The sequence below is a fragment of the Corvus hawaiiensis genome, chromosome 2 (assembly GCF_020740725.1).
Source record: "Corvus hawaiiensis isolate bCorHaw1 chromosome 2, bCorHaw1.pri.cur, whole genome shotgun sequence".
In the NCBI taxonomy this organism is placed as follows: Eukaryota; Metazoa; Chordata; class Aves; order Passeriformes; family Corvidae; genus Corvus; species Corvus hawaiiensis.
The window spans coordinates 94586770-94610502 of NC_063214.1; the positions used below are offsets into that span (position 1 = coordinate 94586770).

The 23733-nt window shown below is 37.2% G+C and overlaps 1 protein-coding gene across 2 annotated transcripts in view; it reads left to right on the forward strand.

The window, feature by feature from the left end:
• NCK2 (NCK adaptor protein 2) overlaps window positions 1–23733 on the forward strand; it is an 86444-nt gene that overhangs the window by 4509 nt on the left and 58202 nt on the right. The window lies entirely within an intron of this gene.

Consider the following 23733-nt stretch of genomic DNA (forward strand, 5'->3'; position numbering starts at 1 on the left):
AATGAAATGAAATACAAACTTTGTTTCACATAAGATGTTTAAGCAAGAAAGGAAATATAGTTAGGTAGCCTGTTGTGTTTCAGCAGTTGTGCTGTTTGGATAGGTGGGGCACTGGTTTCCTCTGTTGCTTCAGAGGTATCTATTGTGTGGTGCTTGGAGTTGATGTGGATGGTACTTGCTGTGCCAGGACTGGGCTGATTAGCCAAGATGGATCAATAACCAAAAATAAACGAGCAGGCCTTCAGTTTATTACCTATTTGTTACAAAGGCAGATTTTAGCCTTCTGAGCTATTTGAAGTTTCTACATTCTAGTAATGATCAAAGTATTTATGAGGGCCTTAATGAAGAGAAGTGACACAAGTGTGAAAGCAGGTACTGAAGTTTATGGAGAAGCTAGAGGATGCGGATGCTTTGCTGACGCTGGGTCATGTCCTCTTACAGTGCGAGAAGCTGCTTTTAGCTGAGTGCTGTCTCTTGTTTGTCTTTCCCTATGGGTTATGCTGAATCAGCTCTGTGCAAATATGGAGGAGCCATCAGACCCTATAGGAAAACAGGAAGAGGGTTAACAAAAGCAGGTGCTTTTTACTCATGCTGGAGTGGGATTATTGGTTCTGCTAGCAGTGCATCGTTTAAGAAGTATGTGTTTTATTTTTAAGAAAATAGAAGCAAGCTCTTGGAGAAAAATTTGTCAATTTCTCTTTGGATTTAACTATATTGTACTTATTTATGTTATTTTCAAAAAGTCATTGAGCACTGTTTTAGAACCTTTCCTCCAAAATAAGATTAGATCCTTGGAAGGGTGGGAAGGTTTAGAAAGGAACGATGGTATTCATTAGGCATATAAACTATAAATGAAACGTAGTGGGATTTTCTAACTCATCCTTGTCAAATTTAAGTTGGCTGAAATAATGCTTTTTGTATACCAATTAAACATTAGTCAACTATATAGTAAAATAAAACACTTCATTCCATCAGCCCTTTCACAGGTTTGGGAGAGGAGAGGAACACTATATCCTGTTAAAACTTACTCTGTATATGGAGAGTTAAACTGGTGTATTACTCTTAAATTTTTTTAGCGGATTCTGGAGTAATAAACATTTCAAGGAACCAGCAATAAATTAAGCCTCTGGTTTAGCAAAACCTGTCACTGATACCTAAGAAGAGTCCCAAGCATTGATGATACTGACCTCTTGGTTTTAATGCAGTAAGAGCACCCTCAGCATACCATGGCTGCAAGGTTTTTCCTTCCTGTTCATGCAGTAGCGGTGTATCCATCACACTTGTTTTCTCCCCCATCCATTGTGTGTTGGACTTGGCTCCCAGTGCCATCTTGGGCCACTGCTGTTTCAGGGGAGCCGACTTCTTAGTTGACATCCTAATGATGTTTCAGATGACGACAAGGAAAGTATTTTTCAACCTTTTAATGCAGAAGGAGAGATATGTGGCTCTATGATATGCTCTCAGGCTGAATTTTGATAGCTGTCATGACAACAAATGACACGTTCATTTGCCTGAATGGATGGTGTCCTTCCAGACACACACAGAGTGTTATCAAATTTGACAGGTCTTGAATGATGGCATGTCAAGAATTCTGGATTCCACCACAGAAGACTTGGGCTGCTGCAAATGCACTCTGCCACTTAGCTTAGCAAAAATTACTGTAGGCTTTTTCTTGAGTTTGAGTTCAGAGTTTTTTTAGTTTGTTTTTACAAGTATCCTTTGAGTTTTCATTTTAAATAGATTTAATGTTGGTTAAAATATAATTGGTAATTTTAGATTGAAAGTTTGTTTGCTAAATAGTAGAAGAGGAAAAAAAGGTAGTTGAACTTCATCCAGTCACTTCAAAGGTGCATGTGTTTTAGACGCCTTCAGTATTTTTAGTAAAAATGTCAGCAAAACCAGAAGGATAGGTTTTGAGTATTTGTTAAGTTGGAAGCGAGCACTCTGTTCACTGATTTTTTTCATTTTGTGTTAGTGCTGTCAGTCAGTGATGGTACAAACACTCCATGGTAGTTCAGCTGTAGAGTGCAGGGCTAGGAGCTGACACCTGTGTAGATGGGCTGCAAACAGGGGCAGTCAGTGGCACAGATGGCTTATTTGGTTTATTTATAGTCTTGGCTGTTGTTTATTTGTAAGGTTGCAGTCTCGGTTGGCCAGGTGTTTCTGGTTTAACCGGACTGAAGAAGGTCCTGTAAGTTGGGCAGAGTCCTATAAATGCTGGTTTTTGTGTGTTTTGTATTGGAATGTTAAACTGCATTACAGTCTGTCAGTATCTAGTGCTCTGGTAACTGACTCAAATGATCTGCAAACAGCAGTTTTTCATGCATGGTGGTGTATTTATTTGCTTATAGTTATGGATTACTTTTGATAGCAATACTGTCTGGCTATACCTGTAATATAAGTGACTTGAAAACTGGTACCGTTTAGGTGCTGGGAAGGAAGTCCCATGTTTGTATCTTTAATTAGTCCTTCCTACCAGAACTTGAAATTCTGTGTATGGACCAACTTTGGAAATGTAAGTTACGACATAGCATTTTTCCCAGTGAGCACTGAAATTTTGTAAAAATCCCTGCTATTTTTTCAGCTTTGTGGTTTTAATTAAGAATGTTTTTGTTCCAGTCATAAAAGAGGGTAGTTATGGTATGTCTTGTTTAAGTGTGCTTTCCTTTAATCATTGCATGTTGAATGCAAAAATATGTAGGTGGCATTTATAGGTATAAAGATGTGTATTTTTACATCAAAAAAAGAGTGAAGGCATTTAGAATATAAACATCCTGAGCATCACCTTTTCTGTCTCTCAGAAAAAAAAAAGAAAAGAAAAATTAATGATCGATCTCCTTCCTTTACATTTTCAGGTCTGTTGGCAGTCTTTGTGCTAGTGCTGCAGGGATAATATAGAAACAATTATATTGTGGCCTATTCATAAATTCACACTGTTTTGAATTCCGTTTAATTCAAATAGAGAAAGAAATTAATGCTAATATCCCAAAGAATTAATGCTATAATAAAGGGTCTGCCTTCCACTTGACACTAAATGACTTATGTTCCATTACATCAAAAGACTTAAATCATTTTGAGCATTCAATATTAAAATTCAAGTTCATGAATATTAGAAATTTAATCAGATATCTCAGTAAGGACTGTGTGGATTGTATTGAGTTTAAACACTGGTAATCACAAAGCGTGTGTTTAGCACAAGTATCAAAATATGACACACCATTTTTATGAGCTTTGAGGCTCTTAAGGGATGCATGGGGATCATAATGAACTCAAATGTTATAGACTTCCCATGGCAGGAAACTGTTAAAGTCTGGGTAATGTTGTTACTGTGACAATGTGTGTCTTCCTCTGTTAATCTTGTCTTGTAATACTCTTGGTTGTATTCCTTTAGGATCTTTTCTGGTTTTGCTGACAGGAGATTCTGGATGTTTATTTTATTCAGATATTTCTTTCACCTCTGTGGAAGGTGCAATGTCAAAGCTTTGCCGAAGTTTCATTCTTTGTTTTGTATCCCAACTTTTCCTTCCATTGCTGTGGCCCTGTGAAAATGCAAGCATGTGCTTAGTACCACTGGTGGTCCTGTTGGAATGAATGTCTCTTATTTACAAAATATGAAGCTCAGCTGTAAGTACCTCTTTTCCAAGACAAGAACCACAGTTACATTGCAGGTCAATTCTTTTTTAGTTACACATTCTTTACTTGTCATGATATGTGTATTGAATTATGTGTTGAACTTCTGCTGTAGTGTTACACAGCGTATTTTTAGAGACAGACTTAATACCTATACATTGTGTATGACGTTACTTTTCCAGCAGTCCCATAAGGTCAGTGTGGCTCCTAGTAGTTCAGGATTGTTTAATGAACAGTAATACTGAGCTGTTGTAGAACAGGTGTGGATCAGGCAGTGCTTGATATAATGGCTGCTTAAGTTGATGGAATAGGAAGTTAGTCCCTCGGGGGGGAAACAAGGAATTAGTTAGTTTGGTGTATAATTTAAAAACATAGAAACCTAGAATGTGAAACAGAAAACCAAAATGTATGAAAACAGGAAAAAAAAAGGGAAAACTAAAATGTGATGCAAGAAAAGCTTTTAAATGCATTGAAGTTTGTAATTCCTGTTTTGGAGGAATCAAGGTTTAAAAATATTAATGCAGATCGTGGAAATTCATAACTTTTAAAATGCTTTGCCCCCCATGTTTTAACTGTATTAGATTGTTCAGTGGTGCAGCTAGACACGATTTCAATGTTCTGTTATAAAAGTCTTTTCAACTTGCCCTTGCGATTTGTCTGTTCTGTTCTTCGATATTTTTTTCCCTTCTTTCTGGATAGATAATTTTAGTGGTTAAGTAGCTGGTCATTTGGATTCCTTTGAGTTAATATAAGTGATATACTTGTGATTAAAAGAAGATACCATACATAACTGCAATCTGAATTAATGGCCATTGACTTACTCTTCTGCAGCAATGGCATACATACCACTACTGAGTATACATAGCATTTGAAACAGCTTGGTATTTAGTAGATTATACTGTGCTTGCAAAGCAGGTAATAAAATTTTAAATGCTTCATTCTTCAAAAGTAGCAATCCTGAATCTGATGTCAGTGAGTCATGAGTGTGGGTGAGTCAAGGTGGAGTTGTGCTAGAGAGGAGGTCATTTTTCCAGTGCCACTCCCTGGTCAGCTCTGCCTGCCTGTTGCCCACCTGAATGGTAGAAGCCCTTGGCTCTTGTTTCTGCACCATTTTCCTGCCACAGGCTTTTTGAATGTGAGGGATGTGCCTAGTTTGCAGGATGTCATGCTTGATGTTAAGCAGCTGGATTTCAGTGGATTTTTAAATTGCTGATACTGTTGTTCTAAAACTGTGGTGCCTACTAGATATTAAGAAGACCCCCACAAAACCCAACAACAATCAAAACTCCAAACCTCAATATTAATACTTGCACCTGGTGTAAATATAATTCTTAGTTTTGGCAGTTGTGTAGATGCACCTTTAGATTTTCTTAGGTAAGTACAGTTTTATTTTATGAATCTATAAATACTTATTCAAGAGAAATTTGATTTAGTTGGTGATTATCTTTATTGTTGTGCTGTCTAAACTGATGGTGATCACCCGTACCTTTGCTTAATCTTTTCCCTCCTTCTTTTCCATTTTGCTGTATTTTGTAGATAATTAGGATTGGGAATAGCCTTGATTGTGAGTGGACGTGTTTTAGGGTTGTCTGTAATCCATTCATATGGCAGAAATATTTAAGCAAAGAAAATAAAATATTAGATAAAACTAGAAAAAAATGTGTTCTGTTTAACGTGATAGCACACATTTGTGAATGAGTAAGATTTGACTGGAACATTGCAGTTACGTGATGTGCAGAATTAGAGTTGATGAGATTTCTGAAATGAGGATACACTTGAACCCTTGCTTACAAGATTTCGGTATAATTGTTTTTAACTTTCTTCTTCTATAAATATATTCTGGAATTGTGTTAGGGTATTGGGTTGGGCTCCCACATGGGTCAGTCAATACATATCCTTCCTTAAATAAGAAAAAACATTTTTTACATTGGGAAATGTAATAAATAAGTGTTTTGCATTGTTTTTCTAGAATTTTCAGTGGCATTGATTTGAAGTACTGTAAATTTATGGAAGGCTAAAATGACTGTGTGTAACTATTTTGTGGAGAAATCTGTGTTCCTGCAGCTGCTCCGTGCGACTGATCATCATATGTTGTCTTGCATCATGCAGCCCTTTGCTTTAACACCTCTTTCAAAGCATCCAAATCTGCCTCCTTACCCCATCTCCCTTCTGCACCCTTTGCAGCACCGGGGAACACAGGTCAGTGCCTCAGAAATCACATCCTCTGCTTAATGCACTCTTTCCATGCAGCACAGGGGCTGCCGGGTAGCTGAATGGCGTCCAGCTGCTGTGTTATGAAGCCCTTTGTCTAATGATCTGCTGTTAAAGTTCCCGTGGAGGCTATTACTCATGTATTCTTCATGCCGGAAGAGTCTTTCCATTAAATTAACAGCTGTGAATAGGATTTGGATGAAGATATTTTTGTTAGTGTTTTGTTGGCTCACTGTTCTAACCCTGTAGTTGCACACAGTCACAGAAAGGAAGTTTGCCGCTTATGTCTGCTCAGGGTAGGAGTAACTGTAGGGCGCTTTACAGGTTATTCTGTTGAATATAATGTTCTCGTTTCCTACCTTCATATGTGTATGCTTGCAACTTGGTATTTGGGAATGATTAATTAAATCTGAACTTAATGTGGTCCAAATTGGGGTAGGATTTACCAGTATGCACTGGCTTTGGGCTAAGACGAATTGTATAAAAATAACACTGTACTTTCCTTCACTGTACATCCTCCTCCTTCTGCTTGTCCATTCTTCATAGTGTGGGAGAGCTGCCCCAGAGAGAATTGTGTGATGAGGTTCAGCACTGGATCCCAGTTTCATAAGATGTTGGGGGAATGGTGGAAGCAATATTATTTCAGTTTTTCTGTTTTCCAATAGCTGGATATGCTCTTTTTTGTAATATTTTTTCAGAACTTTGCTGTTCTGAAAAGTCTGTGTTGTTCTGTACTGAAATGAAATGTAACCTGGAGTTTTCAGCTTGTAGATGTGCTGTAGTATACTTACTGACTGTTACTGATTCTGAGGACTTTATATGCAACATTGGTCTGAAACTTACAAATTTTAAAGGGCAGGTAAAGGAATGAGAGTTGGAAAATAGAAATCTTGAGTTCAGGAAGAGTTAGACAAAGGATATATGATTCACAGTTAGTAGCCTTAAATGTATATGTATATTTTAAAAAGTTTCATTTGGGCATACTTCCAAGATTTGTTTTTAAAGTAATTGTTTTGTGGATATCAGCTTTTGCTGCAAAGTGGACGTAATGCAGGTTGCTGAGTCATTGACCCTTGTAACCAACAATTTGTATATCTTCAGCTTGTTTAGCTTCATACCAAGAAGCAGTAGAAAAGTGATTTTTATATAAAATCACTAGATGAATAAACTGTTCACAAAGGAAAGACTTAAATTTTTCTCTGGTATGTCTAATTTTTTATCATTATGTATGGACTTACAAAATGTGCTCAGCTGAGATTGATCACTGGTGTGTGAAATGACCAAATTATAACAATGGAGGTTTTTCTGAGGTGAGTAATATATTTTCATATGTAGCTTCCAGCAATGACTTTAATACACTGAAGACCACACTTTCAATGCTTCTGTTATTGAAATGTAGTGCTGTGACTGTTTTTCTGCTGAACTTCAATTTAGAACTTCATCTGGAAAACATCCAAGGGAAAAAAGCATCAAAGCAAAATAATAAGAATTGTCTTGGAATGCAGGAAGATCTTTAAGTATAGAATTAAAATAGGTAGCAAGAGCTTGGAAAAGTGCACAGGACATATTAAAGGCTAAATCTGTAAATAAGAAAGGAAAAGACTGGCACGTACCTTGATGTTGTAATAGTTTGCTAGCCTTGCATACAGGAAGTAAACTTTTGCATTCTTACTGTTTATAGCTTCATTTCCCGTCTTGAATCTTTTGGCCTTACTTTACTTAAAGGGTTGTTACCACTTTACTGATAGATCCTCAAGAAGTATATTGCCGCTTGCAGAGCCCTGAATTGGTCCTCTGCTGCACTTCAAAGCCACCAGGTAAACTCTTCCAAATATTTAATCAACTGAGTTATGATACTCAAGCTACTTATGAATGTGTTTGGTTAACTTTTCTGAGGTTTGGATTTGGGACTTTGTAAAGAAAGGCACATATGGGAAGAAGAAAATGATGATTAAAAGAAGTGTACGCACAGTTGAGAATCAGTTCTGGCTCTTGGGCATTTTAGGTGTGCCAGTGAGAGAACTGTTTCTCTAGGTTTCTCTAGTTCTTCTACCAGCGTAGTAATAGCTGTGGCAGGATGGTGGTGTGCTTGAGGCTTCAACAGCTGACAGCTTTTTTGTTTTCTACACCTACAATTAAAAATGCCATAGAAGTTGAATTTCACACTGCTTTTATTGAAAGAATGATTAAAGAAGAAATGTAATCTGTATTATCCAGGAAAACCTTTATATATCATGCTGAAGTCATTCAGGTTTTCCTTTCTTTACAGTAGGTCTGGACCTGTCAAACACAGATTTTGGTGGTTCCTGAATTGTTCTGGCAGCATCAGCAGATGGTTTCAATGCAATCTGCAAGGTACATGGGAAGTTCGGTAAAGTGCAGATTTTCTAGGGTTTTTGTTTGGTTTTATTCTGCCTTGCAATGAATATTAAAATGTTCAGGAAGTTTACTTCATTTGTCTGCTGGGCACAGTAAAATTTTGCTGTGGCATGTGGAAGCTGCTTTTCATCTTACCCACAAGCTCAGTGTACCTGAAAAATCCAGTTATTGGCTCTGGAGTGTGTTGGGGAAGAGATCTGCTCTTCAGCCTACATCTTAGCAGACATGGGGATTTTCTTCACCTCTTGTATTACAGAGGACTCTTCTGCTTGCTTTAGTTTCTACATTGTCTTTTCAGCTCAGCCCACACATTTATCTTGCTTTTCTAGGAATAGCTTCCCTAAATGGCAACACCGGCGGCTGGCAGCTCTGTGCTTGTTATGGCTGGGAAAAAGCCCTGTCTTTCTCAAAGCCCACTGCCTCTAGCAGCAATGAGCAGATACACTCATTGTTAGGAGATGTGAGTGGCAGGTATGTGGTAGTCTTGTCTCTGCGTGGCCGAAACCATTGTCAGCTGGAGCAGCTGAATGGATCCTGGTCTTGGATGAGCTCGATGGGTTAGCGTAGTGGAAGAGTGTCTGCTATGTAACATATGTCAGTTGATGCTGCCATGAGTTGTTGTAGGTGCTTGCAAATATTCTCTCCCAGATACGGTGGAAATGCTCTTGATTTTCTTGTTTATTCATAGATATGTTGCAGTAGGTCTGGATTGGACTCTGATAATAGAATCACCTGTATTTCCACCTGCCATCTTTTTCCAAGTCACCTCTGCTTGCTGGATAAATAGCACACATACGCTTGTCTCCAAACCAAGGATTTCTGTGGAATGCACACATGGGAAGTTTGTTACAGATTTTAAAATCTATCCCTCTGTAGTAAGACTATTTCCTTGATTTCTGTATGTGTTTAAAAACATAGTATCACCCCCAAAGCAGGTCTTGTCAACAGTTACTACTCCTTGTTAATTTTCATCCTTGGGGTAAAAAGTTGTCTGTTAAGGTAACTTAGTTTCAAGATGCGATATGAGGTGTTAAGAGAGGACCTGTATGTGCCTGCAAAAAGGTGAATGATTCCCTGTTTCTCTGTATCTGTGATTCCATCTGTGAAAGAAAAGAGCAAGGAGAAAAGTCATTCCGGTCATGTAGTGTTGTTTGATTTCAGCTAGTCTGAGTTTTCTTTCTCAGAAAAGAAAGATCATTTAATCACAGATTGCAAATAATGGAAATTAGACACCCCTGGAAAGTAGAAATGATAGTAGAAGGATGAATTAGTTGATTTCTACCTACAGCACAGGACTTGCTCATTTTGGCAACAGCAAGATGTTTAGTTCAGCTCCGCCAGTTTTTTTTTTTGAAATCTCGCTCTAATTTGCTGAGCTTGGAAACTGTGTGATTATTTCAGCCAGCAGGAGAGCCTTATTTCTTTTGTCAGGGTTTTTTTTAAATCTGCTTGCTAATTCTTCTGGGTTTTGTTTTGGGGGTTTTTGGTTTTTTGGGGTTTTTTTTGAATGTAGCTTCATCATGTGCACCATTAAACATTTTATGCAGGAATGAGAAGTAATTATTTCTTCTTCAGTTGGTTCACAGTGGAATAGCCATAAAACCCTTGATCCTGATTCTCCCCTGTTCTGCAACTTGTAAGTCATTTACTTTGTGCTCCAAGTGCAATATGTTTGTATAAATCTACTATTGATGTTGATGTATCATTTCTACTTCAGTCTCACTTAAGGCAACTGTAAATAACTTTACAGAGTTGCAAAACAGTAGGGAAATGAGCCTCCACAAGATAAGGCATCAGATTTATTTTCTGGGGCAAATGAAGAGGTTCTTTGAAGCCTGATCAAAGCCCAGGCTCTCCTGTTGTACATAGTATAAAGCTGGTGGCGTTTGAGCAGAATTTGTTGGCTTCAGGAGTTTTGGTTTTGTTTTCCTTTTTTTTATTTTTTTATTGGGGCTTTATATCTCTGGAACCCATATTCAACATATTTCTGGAAATGACAAGTGTACTGCCATATGGCATACCAGATTTCAAGCCACTCTGAGGTGCATGTGTGAATTTTAGAGTGCCTGGAAGAAATGAATGAAAACCACATTCTCAATTTTATCTGTTGCCGAGCTCTGTAGGCAGAGGAACGGGAAGGCTTTGAAGTAAATTCTGCTGGAGGGATTGTGTGCTTATTTCTGAGCCACCATGCTAATGCATCAAGGTATAGATGTAATTTATGTTTCAAAATATGCACTAATTTCAGCAGGACTGTTGATTTATCTGCTGCTGTGCTGTTCTGGGAGATGGTAAGAAATACTGAGCATCCTTTTGCTACTGGCAACTGTTACCATTTTCAATTCTTAATTTCCAATCCTTTCTGTGCCTAAACCTCTCTTTCAGACTTTGATGCCTGAACTTAATTCTTAAGTATTGTTGAACTGTTATTCTTGTATATGCTGTGCTTCCTTAAAAGGTGCTGTATTGATTGTACTTTGAGTAGATTTCTTAAGCTTTTGTTGGTTAATAAAAGCTCAGGAAGCATTACTGAAGGTATTTCTACCAGGGTTATTTTTAATCCTGGAGACTTTATGTGGACTTTTTAAATGCAGAAGAGATGTTTGGGGAAATTGTATCAGGTTTTGGTTAGAAAAAGCATCTCCTGCTTGCAGAGGGCAAGCTATTAAGGTAGTTCCTTAAGATCAGTTGTGTGATCAGCTTACACCATTCTGTGAATTTTCTTCAGAATCAAAGACAATTAATTTTGAAGGCTTTTTTTTTAATATAGAAAGGGGGGAGAAACTTACTTGTGAGATAGCTAATTTGAGTGATTAATATTTTGCCACAGTAGTTGCTTAGCTGGTCGAATTTGTTAAAATTAATTCTGTCTTCCTCTAACAATAAGAGAGTGTTCACAGGGGAAATAATGTTACTCTACTAAATCCTTTCCTCCAAATTTTTCTTTTAAAAAATGTACCTTGATACAGTAACTGTTCATGATCACTTCCAATGCACAGCCTCATGCTCTTTGATTTGTGTGAAACCCCAAGCCTTTTCATAAGATTCTAAGTTTCCTCCGTGTTAGGTCATCTCCATGATTCAATTTAATTTTCTGTGTGCCAATTAATTGCTGTTTCTGACCTTGAATGAAAGAGTATGTTGTGTGTTCCAGTTGTATGAAAAAGGTGATGGCAAAGGAATGATCCTGAAATGATGTAAAGCAGCAGTTTTACGTGTATTTATGATTACCAACATTTCTGATGTTCTCACACACGGTGGAAAAATGTTTTCCTTCTTCCTAGAAAGTACTGATTTGTTAGGTCTGTGTTGTTTAATAAATCAATTTGACAAGGTTGGATGTCCTCATGGGTCGAGAAGCAGGAAGCTGTGGTTCTTGCCAGTGGCAGCAGGGCCAGGAGCTGCACTTGGGATCTGTGTGTGTGCAATCCTCCTCTGGCCCTTGGGACAGCTCTCTCTGGTTAGAGGTCACAGTCAGAAGCCTGAACAGACACAGAGTGAGGGGTTCCTGATGCTGACAGCATGTCCTCTTGTAGGTGACAGTGGGCAACGATTGGAAAATTCATGGCGTTTTCAAGGAGGAGAAAACTATATCCCTTCTTTCTTTCTGAATGCTTTTTGGTGATTTTTTTTTTTCTTGGTGTGTTACATGTTTTCAAACTATCTTCCTCTTTCCAAGAAAATGGATTTTTAAAATAATTTAAGCAAAGTTTTTTTTAAATACAAAATCTTAGTTCATATCTGTCTTCCACTTAAAGACTTCTGGAGTATAGAGATTCCCACAATAGTAATAAGCCATTGTTCTTTGCTTTTGAAATTCTGTGGCACCATATGTAGCACCAAGTATGTATTCAATGTAATGTTTATTTGAAATCAAGGATTTGGCATTTGTGAAATGCAATTTCTGTATGTTTTGGTAGGAATAAAATAAAGGACATTTTAGAGTTTTTAGCTTTACCTGCTTTATGCACAAACAATTTTGAAACATAAGGTTTTGTGTCAGAATGGCAATATGCTTATTAAATTGCCATCCATATAGAAACTGGTTTTGAAATGGTTTAAGAAGGGTATTAGTACAGTGTGAATTTGTTAGTTAGTCCTCTTTCTTCATACATTTGTTTCAAAACTCTTCTTCCAACTTCTGTAGAAATTCTGTGTATAATCATATCTGTAAAGAAACCTAGATAAGAAACTCTTGGAAAAAATCACAAAATGGAACATGTAGTCGGCCATTTGAAGAATTCCTGTATGCTGAACCTTTTCATCATATGTCTCTGATGTGGATCAAAATTAGCTACAAACATCTCCCCAGTTCTTCCCTTTCTGAAAGACTGACTTGAATTTGTTAGCATTTTATTTTATCTTTCAGGATTATAGTTTAAGCTGTCAATACAAAACCCTAGCTAAAACCTGAGCTCTTTTGGTGTAATAAGTTATTGCAGGTGATGTGTGTTTCCTTTACTGTGTATAAATTTTCTTAAATGTATTATCTCTGAAATTTTGGTGTATCAAAAGTGATGTTTCTTCCAAGGCTACTACCAACCAACCCTTATTTTCTATCAAATTGTTTTGAATGATGTAATAATTGGTGGTTGCTTGTCATCAGTTTAAGTAAAACTAAGCTCTGCCTAGCTCTTCTGTGTGTATTTGTCCTTCCCTGTCTGTGAAGGGAATTGCTAATTGCTTAAAACATTTCTGCATGTCTTTCAGTGTTTCTCCAAAATTTTGGCTGTTTTTGTCTTGTTTCTTCCTCTACTTTTGCACTGCTTGACCTTCTCATGTGAGTTATCTTTACCAGCCACTTACTAAAAGACTACATCTGCTATCCATGCTCTTGTTTTGAAAACACCAGCAAAGAGCAATTCTGAAATAAAATTGTGATTGCATGCCCATCCAAGCTTTATTGCTTGGTAGATATTGCAGGTAATGGCACTAAGGAAGACGTGATAGCATGCTCTAGCAATCAAAGTACATCCCTGCTAGATTTGTACTCTCATTCACATCTTGGTCCTGTTTGGAGAAGCTCTGTAGACCTGAAGCAGAACTCTTGCTGCCCTTAGGCCATCAATTTACACATACTTCTAGTTCTGCAAGTTTTCTTTGAAATCATAGATGTGTGTGGTTGGCTTGTTTTGTTTTGTTTTGGGTTTTTTTTAGTGAAGAGTTGTTTCATAACATTTGGTGGCAATTAGCCTGAGTCAGTCATTTGAGTTGGGGGGGGGGGAAATCCTGCCCTGCTGAGAATCACAGAAGTCTTGTGATTCTGATATTTGAGGACCCCACAATCGCATTCCATTTTGCAGTAAAGCTTTTGTATGGGTACGCAAGATGCCTTTAGAAGTTTGTGGATGTGTGTGTATTAGTCGAATAGCTTATTCTTTGTTATTATAAATTCGAGTGATAAACATGTGCCAATAACTTTAAGATGGTGCTTAAATCAGGATTACCTACTCTTCTGCTCACCAGTGTAAGTTGCCTTCAAAAGTATCAGGTCCAAGCAGTCCTCCTGCCTCTCTGCTCCAGGGAGAGCATTGATAGGAAAGAGAAGGTTTTTTGCCTATGGGTACACTGAAAGGCCGGACAAAGAAACAATACCACTGTCCTTTGAGGTGATTCGTCCTTCAAGCTGTATTCAAACATGAGGCATTTCTGCCCTGTGACAATTTTGAGCTTGGTTCTCAGACCCAAAGTGCTCATTTGAAGATCCCATCAGATTGTATTTAGCAGAAAAGAGGAGTTGTGTTTCTGTGGTGAAGCCAGCTAGCTTTTTTAGGTGACAAAGCTAAAACTGGCTTCTGAGATACAAGCTAAGCAAAGTGTGCAACATTTATCCTTGCAGTTTATAAGTGTGGCACTACCTACTTCAAAATTTTGTTACTGATAAGTAATAGGCATAGAAACCCATGCTAGAGATTTTGGTTGCTATGTCCTCTGGAGGGTTGGTCTTTTTTCTGTCCTCTCTTTCCTTTGTATCTCATGAAGTAAGACAGTAATGTCTTTAATAAAAATAAATTGCCCCCAGTTGCTTTGTTTTGGGTATTTTTTGAAGTGTCGAATATTGATTGACCCTTCTTGAACTCATTAATGCCTGTCATCAGCAGGAAATATAAGAATTCTGGTTGAAGAAAGCCTGCACGTGTAAAGTTACTATAAGCTGGTAAAATGTAAGGTGAGAATAAATTTTTTTTTGGCAAAGGAATGAATGAATGGTGTACCCCACTTATGGGGTTAGAACCAGTACTAGATGGTGCATCATGCTTTTTATCCTTAATATTGTTTTGTCATGGTAGGTTTATTGCTGAATCTTGGAGCATCACCAAAATTTTGAATCCTGTTCACACAGGATGTCTGTTCCTGGGCTGTTTTTTCTTTCTTTTTTTTTTTTTTGTTTGCCACCATATGTCAAATGTGCAAAGAACATGAAGCTTGTTGTACTCCTTTCTTAAGGTACCTAGTGCTTCTAAAAATACAGTAGCTATAATTTGAGAACTTGATATGTTCATAGTCTGTAGGTTCTAGTTCTGAAAATACTTAATTCTTACTGGGAATGGCTACTTTGTATTTGTCAAGAAGAAAGCACTTGTGTCATCTGTGATATTGCTGATTTAAATGAAAGGTTGCTATAACTTTTTTAAAGCAAAATTGTGTGTATGCTTTAGTAATTAACAGTGAGTTTTTGAGACTGTTGCTCTTAGGCTTCATGGCAATAGACTTCGTGTTCTGAAGCATGTGGGATATTTGTGCTGTTTTGCAGTTTGAGATGTGTAACTTCCCTAAAGGATCTGTTCTTATTACATGAGGATCCGTACTTCCATCATAGTCTACTGAAAGGAATGGTAAATTACAAAGAAAACAAATACCATTAAAATCACACAGAAAGGAGAGGAAATTGTTCTGCCTCCTTTAAAGTTAACCAGAATTTTCAAAATTATTTAAGTATACAAGTACAATCTAGTGTTTTCAAATCTTTATTAGTTTTAAAAAACTCAGAGATGATACTCTTAGCTTTATTTTTAGGCAAAGATGTTTGGATCATGAAGCTGGTGTCTTCATATTTCTCTTAGCGAAGCTTCTGTTCCTTCAGGTCAATAAAGACATTTTAAGGTGTGTGCAGAAGACGCTATGGAAACACACCAGAAAAGCCCACATGATCAAGTAATATGCATGGAAAAATACCTCTGCCTTTTGTTTCCTTTTGTCGCAGAAAGGAAAAAAAAAAACAAACCTCATGTTATTGTCTTCTAATCTCCCCTGCACCGAGAAAGTTCTGGCCCAGATCTTCCCATTTTAATTGTGGAATTGGAGTACAAACCTTGAAATTACTTAACTACCCTCCTTCCCCCCATCAGCATCTTCTCTCTCTGTCTGGAATTTATCTGTTTCTCAGGTTGTCAGTAGGCATGTAAAGGACAAAATTTAATAAAACTATAACAAGAATTGTTTAATGAAATGACTGAAATATTTTAAAGTCTGTTCTTGAAGCTTTAAGCCTTTCTGTACTAGAAACAAAGTGTTTGGCATGTGTGTTTGAAAGTGGACAGCATATGTTTACTTGGCTTTTGTATTTTAACAACAGATCATGTGTTTAAATGGCATCATGACATTTTGATTCCTAGCCTGCATGAGGAAGATGATTTAGTCAGGTTAGCTCTTGAGAAAGAGCTATTCAACAAGGCTCTTGTGTACCCTTCAGAGAGAGCTTTGACTGTTGTGACTGCCTACTACAAATGAGGGATTTTTTTATTTGTTTTCTTTGAGTTTTTTGTTCCCAAAGAAAGGACAGACCTGGACATCTATAAACATTTGGTTTTGGGTAGTTGGATGAGCTTGGGAAATACTGTATGAAGAGAGAGACACGTGATTATTATATATCCATAAATAAACTGCACTGAACTGGTGAAGCATTCAGAGCTTATGAAAGTTATCTAAACTTACATGGAAATATTTAGCAAAGATAGTTTTTAAAATCCAGATAGGATAAGAGCTTATTTTTAAGAATTTAGTCATCTTTTCAGTAGCCTTCAGATTGGTGAATTTGTTTTGATCTCCCTCTCCCTGTTTTCCAGCCTGATGTAACCCTGTGTCAAAAGGTTCCTTACCCAGGAAATCTTTAAAAAACAACAAACAGAATAAAACAACCCTAGCAAACAAGAAAATGAGAACTGGGACACCATTGGAATAAATGTTGAATTCATCTGGTGGTTGTTATGGTTTGCATACGTTTTGAGCATTGGGACCAGCACAAACTTCTGTGCTGCAAGCAGAATGAACTCTTGTTTGAGAACTATGAAATAGCAACTGGCTTTTTCAATGGATGGTGGGAAGAACAGGCATTTCCCAAATCTTTCTGAAATGCCTAGCAGAGAAAGGTAGCTCTGAATTTTCTTTCTTGTAAATGAAATTTTATTAAGCTATGATTGCCATCTATGTCATACTGTAAAGATGGTTGAAAAATGTGCTGATTCTCATTTCATTCAGTTTATTGTCGTACCGTATGGGATTTAAATGAGACCTAATGGAGTAGTAATTGGATTTGATTGGATTTGCAGTGCCTGTGTGACATGAAGGAGGATTCATGGTACTGTGCTCAGTCTGTTGTAGAGAGCAAATGCAAAAATTAAATCTCATATTAAACTGGAAACAAATAGATTGATTGAATATATCCTTAAACTTAAAAAAAAAAAAAAAAAAAGGAAAAATTGTAGCTGAAGAATTTCATTCTAGGCTTTATCAAAATGCTTCTGACAGGCTCATTGACTGTGTGATTCAGCTGGAAGATACTTTCAATTAACTGTATATTTTCATATATATATTAACTTTATATTTTCAGTCTCTTAACTGTATATTCTAAGTAAATACAATAAAGTTATTATTAGTTTAGAAGTTTAGTTAAAATTGTTGTCTGATATTCTCTGTTATGCTTTAACAGCAGAAAACATACGGGTTATTGATTTGAATTTGTTCCAAACCAGTAATATCCAAAATTGCTGCCTTGCAAAGAGATGTCTGTGAATACCTCTGAAAAGGATTTTGGGACTACATGCCCCAAGAAAATGGTAGCTGCTCTTCATTGGCACTGCTTTTGAATTGAGGCTATCTTGAGTTCTGGAATGCAACCCTGCATTTGTGTATTACATTTTTCTTTGAATTTCTTTTTGAATTAGCTCTATACTCTAGAATGTTCCCCATTTTGACCAAGAAAGTTTCTTGTTTTCAGACTTTTCTGAGTATCGCTAATGACTGTATTCAGGAAAAAATCAGTCAAACAGAAACAAAAAATACCCAACTCTAATTGTGTGAGTCTTGGTGTAAGAAGCACAGGCTTGGAATATGCAGTTCTAAATTTAGCCACATTAATAATGAATGCTTTACTCTCTCCTGAATTTTATACTGTCTTGATACCAGAAGCACTTGCCATATATATAAAGTGAGTTATATCCTTACCGTTGAAAGTGCTCTGGACCGATCAGGGTTAGAAACTTTGTCTAAACCAGTCTGCTATTTTTAATCATCATTTACTTATATTTAAAGGTTTATTCATCTATTCATAATAGAGATAAGGGATTCTCGATAGAATGTATTTACTAACCAACATATATTGCTCCAGTTATTTGGCATGTACAGTTTTTTTCTTTCGTTTCATAGCAGTTTCTTGAATAGTTTCATTTTAAAAACAGGTAAACTTATATTTTAATGTGCCTGCCAGGAAGGAAAAAAAATTCCTTATATTTTTTTCTTTGTTGAATTAAAATACTGTTTCCCTTTTTCCTTGATCCTTATATGTTTTAAAACAACGAATAAACAGAATCCTGTTGCAGGGTTCAGCAAGCTGAATTTGCCACATAATTAAACAGTAACAGAGACACTTCCAAGGAAAAAGGAAAATCAACAGTTAAAATGGTTTAAGGGAAGCAGCAAGAAATCATACTCTTAAAATACATTTGTCAATGAATACCATTTGTCAAAGTGAGGGGGAATATTATTTTCTTTTATGTAAACTTCATATAAATTTATTTTGTGCTTCTGGGAAGTTGGCATGTTGTACTACTGCTGTTAGTGTTTTGTCGGGAGAAAGAAATTTTGGGAAAACCAAAATGGTAGTTGAGGATGAAGAGGTAAGCAGAAATCTTTGTAATGACTTGAGTCAGTATGTCTTTTTTCAAAGAAGTGGACCTGGAAGCTATTATCTTGGGGGGCAAATTTGGAGAAGGTAATTGGCTTTGACCTTTAGCCAGATGTCTAACAGTTCTTTTTCCCCTCTCCCTTGCATCCAGATAAATGTCATGCCTTCAGGTTTTTGTTCCCTTGTTCTGGTTTCAGGAGTGGAGCTGCTTATGTAGCTAATCTGCGCTTAAAATTATTTCCACTTCTAACCCCAGTAGGACGCTCTTTTGGGGTATTCAGACAGAATTGACATAATTGGATTTCTGCCCAGATACTGTATTTAGATAGCTTTGGAGATGTCATTAATTTGACAGCTGCTGTAGGAAATCTTTGTTTTGACTATTGTTACAGGGCCTGCAATGTTTCTATTGCATTTTCGTTCGTAGTCTGCCACTGAATTGCTGTGATTAAAATGAGTAGAATAAGACACCATCAAACATGTACAAGACATGAGAGAAAATCAGCGCTAAAAACCTCAGAAGGTAGGCTGTTGCCAAATTTTATTTGAGTGTGATGAGATTCTGGAATACCTAGTTATCTTCCAAACACCAATAACAGCAGAGCCTGTGGCTAGAGCTGCTGTGTGCTGTGATGGAACCAAAGCTGTGTTAACGTTTCTCTTGTTGCCAACCTAAAGCAAAGTTTCTGTGTGGTTCAGGCAGAATCTGCTTCAGCTGCTTTTCTGATGGTTAACTTGGAAGAAAAACAGGTTTTTTGGGGGACTGTGTTCTTGGGAACTAGCAGTCTTAGCAACTCAGCCATTATTTCCAAAAGGCAACATGGATCTAAGGATCTTTGTCCTGCACATTGAAGGTGGTGAATTTGGAGGCTGCTGTTCTGCCACGTTGAAAGAGAATGGTCACTGTACCACCTACCAAGTTGTGTAAGTGGTAAAAACACTTCAAAGTTTCATGGGTTTGTCTTCTGCTTCCCTTTGGCTCTTATATGTGAACCTCTAGTTTTTGTAGTTTTGTACTTGTACTTTATGCAGGTTGTTGCAACTTGAACCTTTTTTTTTGCCAATTGCATCATCAGTGGAGACTCAGAAAAACTTAAATGTGAAATACCAGTTTTTCACAGCCTTTGACATACAAATAGACTGTGACAAAAATATCTTACTCCTTCCAAGGAAGATAGCTTTCATCAGTGCATTACTGAGTGCTAACACCAGATATTATTTGAGCCTATTCCGGTTTCAGTAAGGGATTTTGTGTTGAGCCTGCCTCAGTTGTACTATTGCATTCTAGGTTAGTGTCTGTTTATGTGAGTTCTTCAGCCCTGTGCTTTTTGGCATTGTAAATGAAATACTGAGTTTCAGTAAACAGTAGATATCTGCTCTTTCTGATGGTTATGGTTTAGAGAGGTTTCTTCAACTTGCTCCCTGAGCTGAAGTCATTATTGATTTCGCCTGAGGGCCAGGATGCCTGGACTTTTCTGCTGTCCTGTCCAAGTCAAGTGGCTCGTTCATGCTGGCAGTATTTCAGATTTGCCTAAAGAGTATAGGGCAGAACTTGCAAAATCTTTGGTGTCAGATTTTCTACTTGGACAATAATGCCTGGAGTATCATTACATCTGGTGGCTGAGCATCTGGAGGAAGGGTAAAACCCAGACACCCTCAGCAAACAGGCTCAGCTGTGGGGCGTGATGGCAGCAGCTGTTGGTGATGGCAGCTTTTGCTGGGAAGTGCCCAAACCAGGCCTTGTTCTGTCAGTGTAAATTATCCCCTTGCCACCTTGCAGTTTGAGTTACAAAGAAGTTTCTGACAGTGGTTTCCTTGAAGATAACAGTCACAAACTGCTCTGTGCTTTTCTTCTCGTTCTCTGTATCTGCCTGGTGGCTTCAAAGGCAAACACTGACCTTGACCCATCCCTCTTAAAATCACCATTGCCATATATTTTAGCACCAAGACAGTAGTGGCAATATTGTTTTAAATTCAGACAGTGCTGTGTTGAATGTACACATAGGAAAAAATTTCTTCAGACTAAGAAAGAATGAATAATTTACCACAACAGAAGCTCTAATAAGGATTTCAGTCAGCCTTTAAGTTTGAATTGCCAGAAGGCTAAGTCTGCCTTACTTGACTCTGTAGCCCCTGGTACAGTCCATTTTCTGTTATAACTCACCCTTCCAATCTTCTCAAACTGTGTAACTGTGAGATTTATTTGCTTATTTTAAATGTTAGTCTTTTTAGCCATGAGAGGTAACCAGTTGTCTCTGCCTGGTGTTTCTCTGATACTGAGTTAATGTTACATCCTTCTGTGGTAGCTAATTCATCAGAATATGTGATTTTCAGTTCTCCAAAAGGCATCTGTGAATGTCTTTTTCCAGTGGAGGTGTTTATTTTCAGTAATCTACATGTACAGATTACTAGATTAGTATAATATGCTATTTGTAGTCATCTTTCACAGTCCTGAAATCCACAAGTATTGAATTAAAAGCTCTGACTCTAGTAGAAAGGTTTGGAAGAACTGGTATAATTCAGTGGGTCATATATGTCTGCAATTACAATGTTTTACATAAAGATGCAATAGGAAAAATAGATTTGTGAAGGAGTTGCTTGGGGCTGGTAAGTTGCTAACCACTGAGGTCATCCTCAAAGATTCTGAGAGGATTGTATACCTAATGGAAAAGACTGTCATCGTACAGTTTTTACAGAGCATTAAATTATTGATCAGAAAAAGGCTGAAGCTCAAATGCAACCAATTATTAAACTGTATATACAAAGTACTAGTTTATGAAATTTTTACTGACTGTAGATGCTAAGATGTTTCTAAAAATGTCTGTAATTTGAATAATAAAGCATCCTATTAAGGAAACCAAAATAATTAATTATCTCATGCTCAAACCATGGCCGGAGAAGCTCACTTAGGCTGAAGTCTAATCCTTTCCTTTCCCTAGAGATGCTGTGAGGCAAAGTTTAAGAACAGCTTTGGTACATATAGTTCAGTTTCTGCTTATCTATTGGCAGTTACAATTGGTAATGCAAGTCTTTCAGTGTGCATTTGTAGGGGTTCTTGAAGTGGTTAAAGCTGTCCTAAGCATGAATCATGACCTTTGTTGCTTCTCATATGTAGGCTTTTAGGGGTATTTATCCCTATACTTACAGATCCAGCTTGTAAACCCCTAAAGAAAGAAAACCATAGAGCTTGTGAGCTCTGTTTCCTTATTGCAAATAAAAAAGAAAAAAAATAGGGGAATTGATATAAAATGGAGTTTGAATACTTCACCTTTCACTGATAGTTCTTGAATAGGAATGCTTAAAGAAACTGGAGCTATGATGGTGGCACAGCACATTTGTTGTGAGCTTCCTTCAGCTTGCAGAGTGACTGGTCGCAGCTTGCACTTATTTTGGTGCTTGATTATTGGTCTGAACAACAGATGTGTGGGGTTTTGGTCATGGGTGTTACTTGGTTTTGGTTTTGAGACTGCAATAGTGCATGTCTTCTCAAAGAGTTCATAGCCTTCCTGTCAGGGAAGCTTTCTGGCCACCCATTCATGATTTTTCCACTGTGCTTTATGTTTGTTTTTTTTTTTTTTTCTTTTTCTCATGCAGGGGCTGCCATGGACCTTTGCAGCTCAGCATAATCAAATATGAATTAGATCAATATCAGCAAGTATCAAGATGGAAAATCCTGCTTAATCCAGGAATTTTAAAAATTGCATATTACAATGAGTTTAGGTAGTAATTTGTTATTAGGGGTTTTTTATAGCTTAAACTTTTGGTGGAGAGCTAGAGAATGTAAAAAGCGTATGATTTCTCTTAAAATAATGTAAATTTGTACAATATATGTTGTAGAATTCTTAGCAGAGGCAGCCACTAACAGATGTAACCCTCCTCCTTTCTTTCCAGTTTAAAAATTTGCTAGTCATGCAAGTGATTAGAGGATATACATACAATACATAGGAAGCTTGCAATGGCAGTTAGGTTTTGAAAGACAATATTTCTTTTAAATACTGGTATTATTTAAACAGCCAACTACTTGTGTGTCATGAGTAGATCAGGAGTTGGTGGTTGTGCAAATAGATGTAAAAAATGTCCTTGTTTTTTGAAAGCATATCATGTATACACCAGTCTACAGAGCGTATGCATTTGACTGCAGGAGTTAAATGAGAATACAAGTCAGCATAGATTCTTTAATTGTGTGTGATTAAAGTGTGAGCCATGCATTTTTTTCTAGCTGCATTTCTTTTCCTATTCTCCCCAAGTATATGTTTGTTTAAAAAAAAAAAAAAAGAGTTGTTTGAAGGACCAATGATATGTGTCTAAGTGCTTCCTATTTGATACAGACAGCATGGCCAGAGGTGCACGACAGCTCTTGCATCCAGACAGGAGCACAGAGAAGATGCACAACCTCCTGCCTGTGTGCTGTTCAATAGAGACATGAATTTCTTGGGATAACCTGAACAGCCTCTGGTGATGGCTCCAAACCTGGACTGCTTAAAAAAGCCCATTTAAATACAGTAATTTGTCTTTGCTTCAAGGGCTAGTCCCATTTTTATAGCTGGCATATGAGCACAAATCTTTCCCAGTGTTTTAAGGATCTCACAGTCTTTTCTGCATGCAAGGCAGTGAACCTATTCTTGTGCCTCATTTCACTTGCTTTCTCACTGTTAGGGAACCACAATATTAAGAGAAGAAAAGCTTAGTTGTATAGACTATATAGCATGACAGGATTTTAACTTTTTTGTTTGTTTTTAAAATGTTATACACGTTGTAATGCAGCATTGTAATTTGCTGCCTTTTTGAAACCTTAAATATGATATAAATCCAGTTTCCCTTATTCTTTTCTCCCTGTGTTTCTTACTGACTCTGAAAGTGTGTTACTATTTTAACATAACCATTTTCTTAGCTGTAGAAGAAGGTAATATTAAGTGAGTTTTGAGAGGATTTATATGACTAGGTGGTTTAAAATACTAAGCATATACTAGAGTATTAAAAAACTTGTCGGGTTTCTTTTCCCTTTAAGCAAATTCAGGCATTGGGCTTTTGAGTGCTTAGGCTGATCTGTCTGCTGCTCCATGGAACTGGATTGTGCTTGCCCAATTGTCTGCATAGTTAAAATATTTTGAACATTGCCTATTTTAATGTAACTTCTTTTGAAATATCTGCCTAATGTAGAAGTTTTAATGGAATACTTTAATAGCCCAGAGTGGTTACCTGCAATTGCTCCAGTGTATTTGAGTCAATTACAAAGGAAGGCAATATTTAATGTTGGAGTGAAGCTAGATGGTATAATGAACTGGCAGATTGCCAACTTGATCTTCTCCACAGGAGAATTTGTATTAATGTGATGCTTTTCATTTGTTCTCCAGAAGGTCAGCAGTAATACGTCAATTGGAGTTAAAATT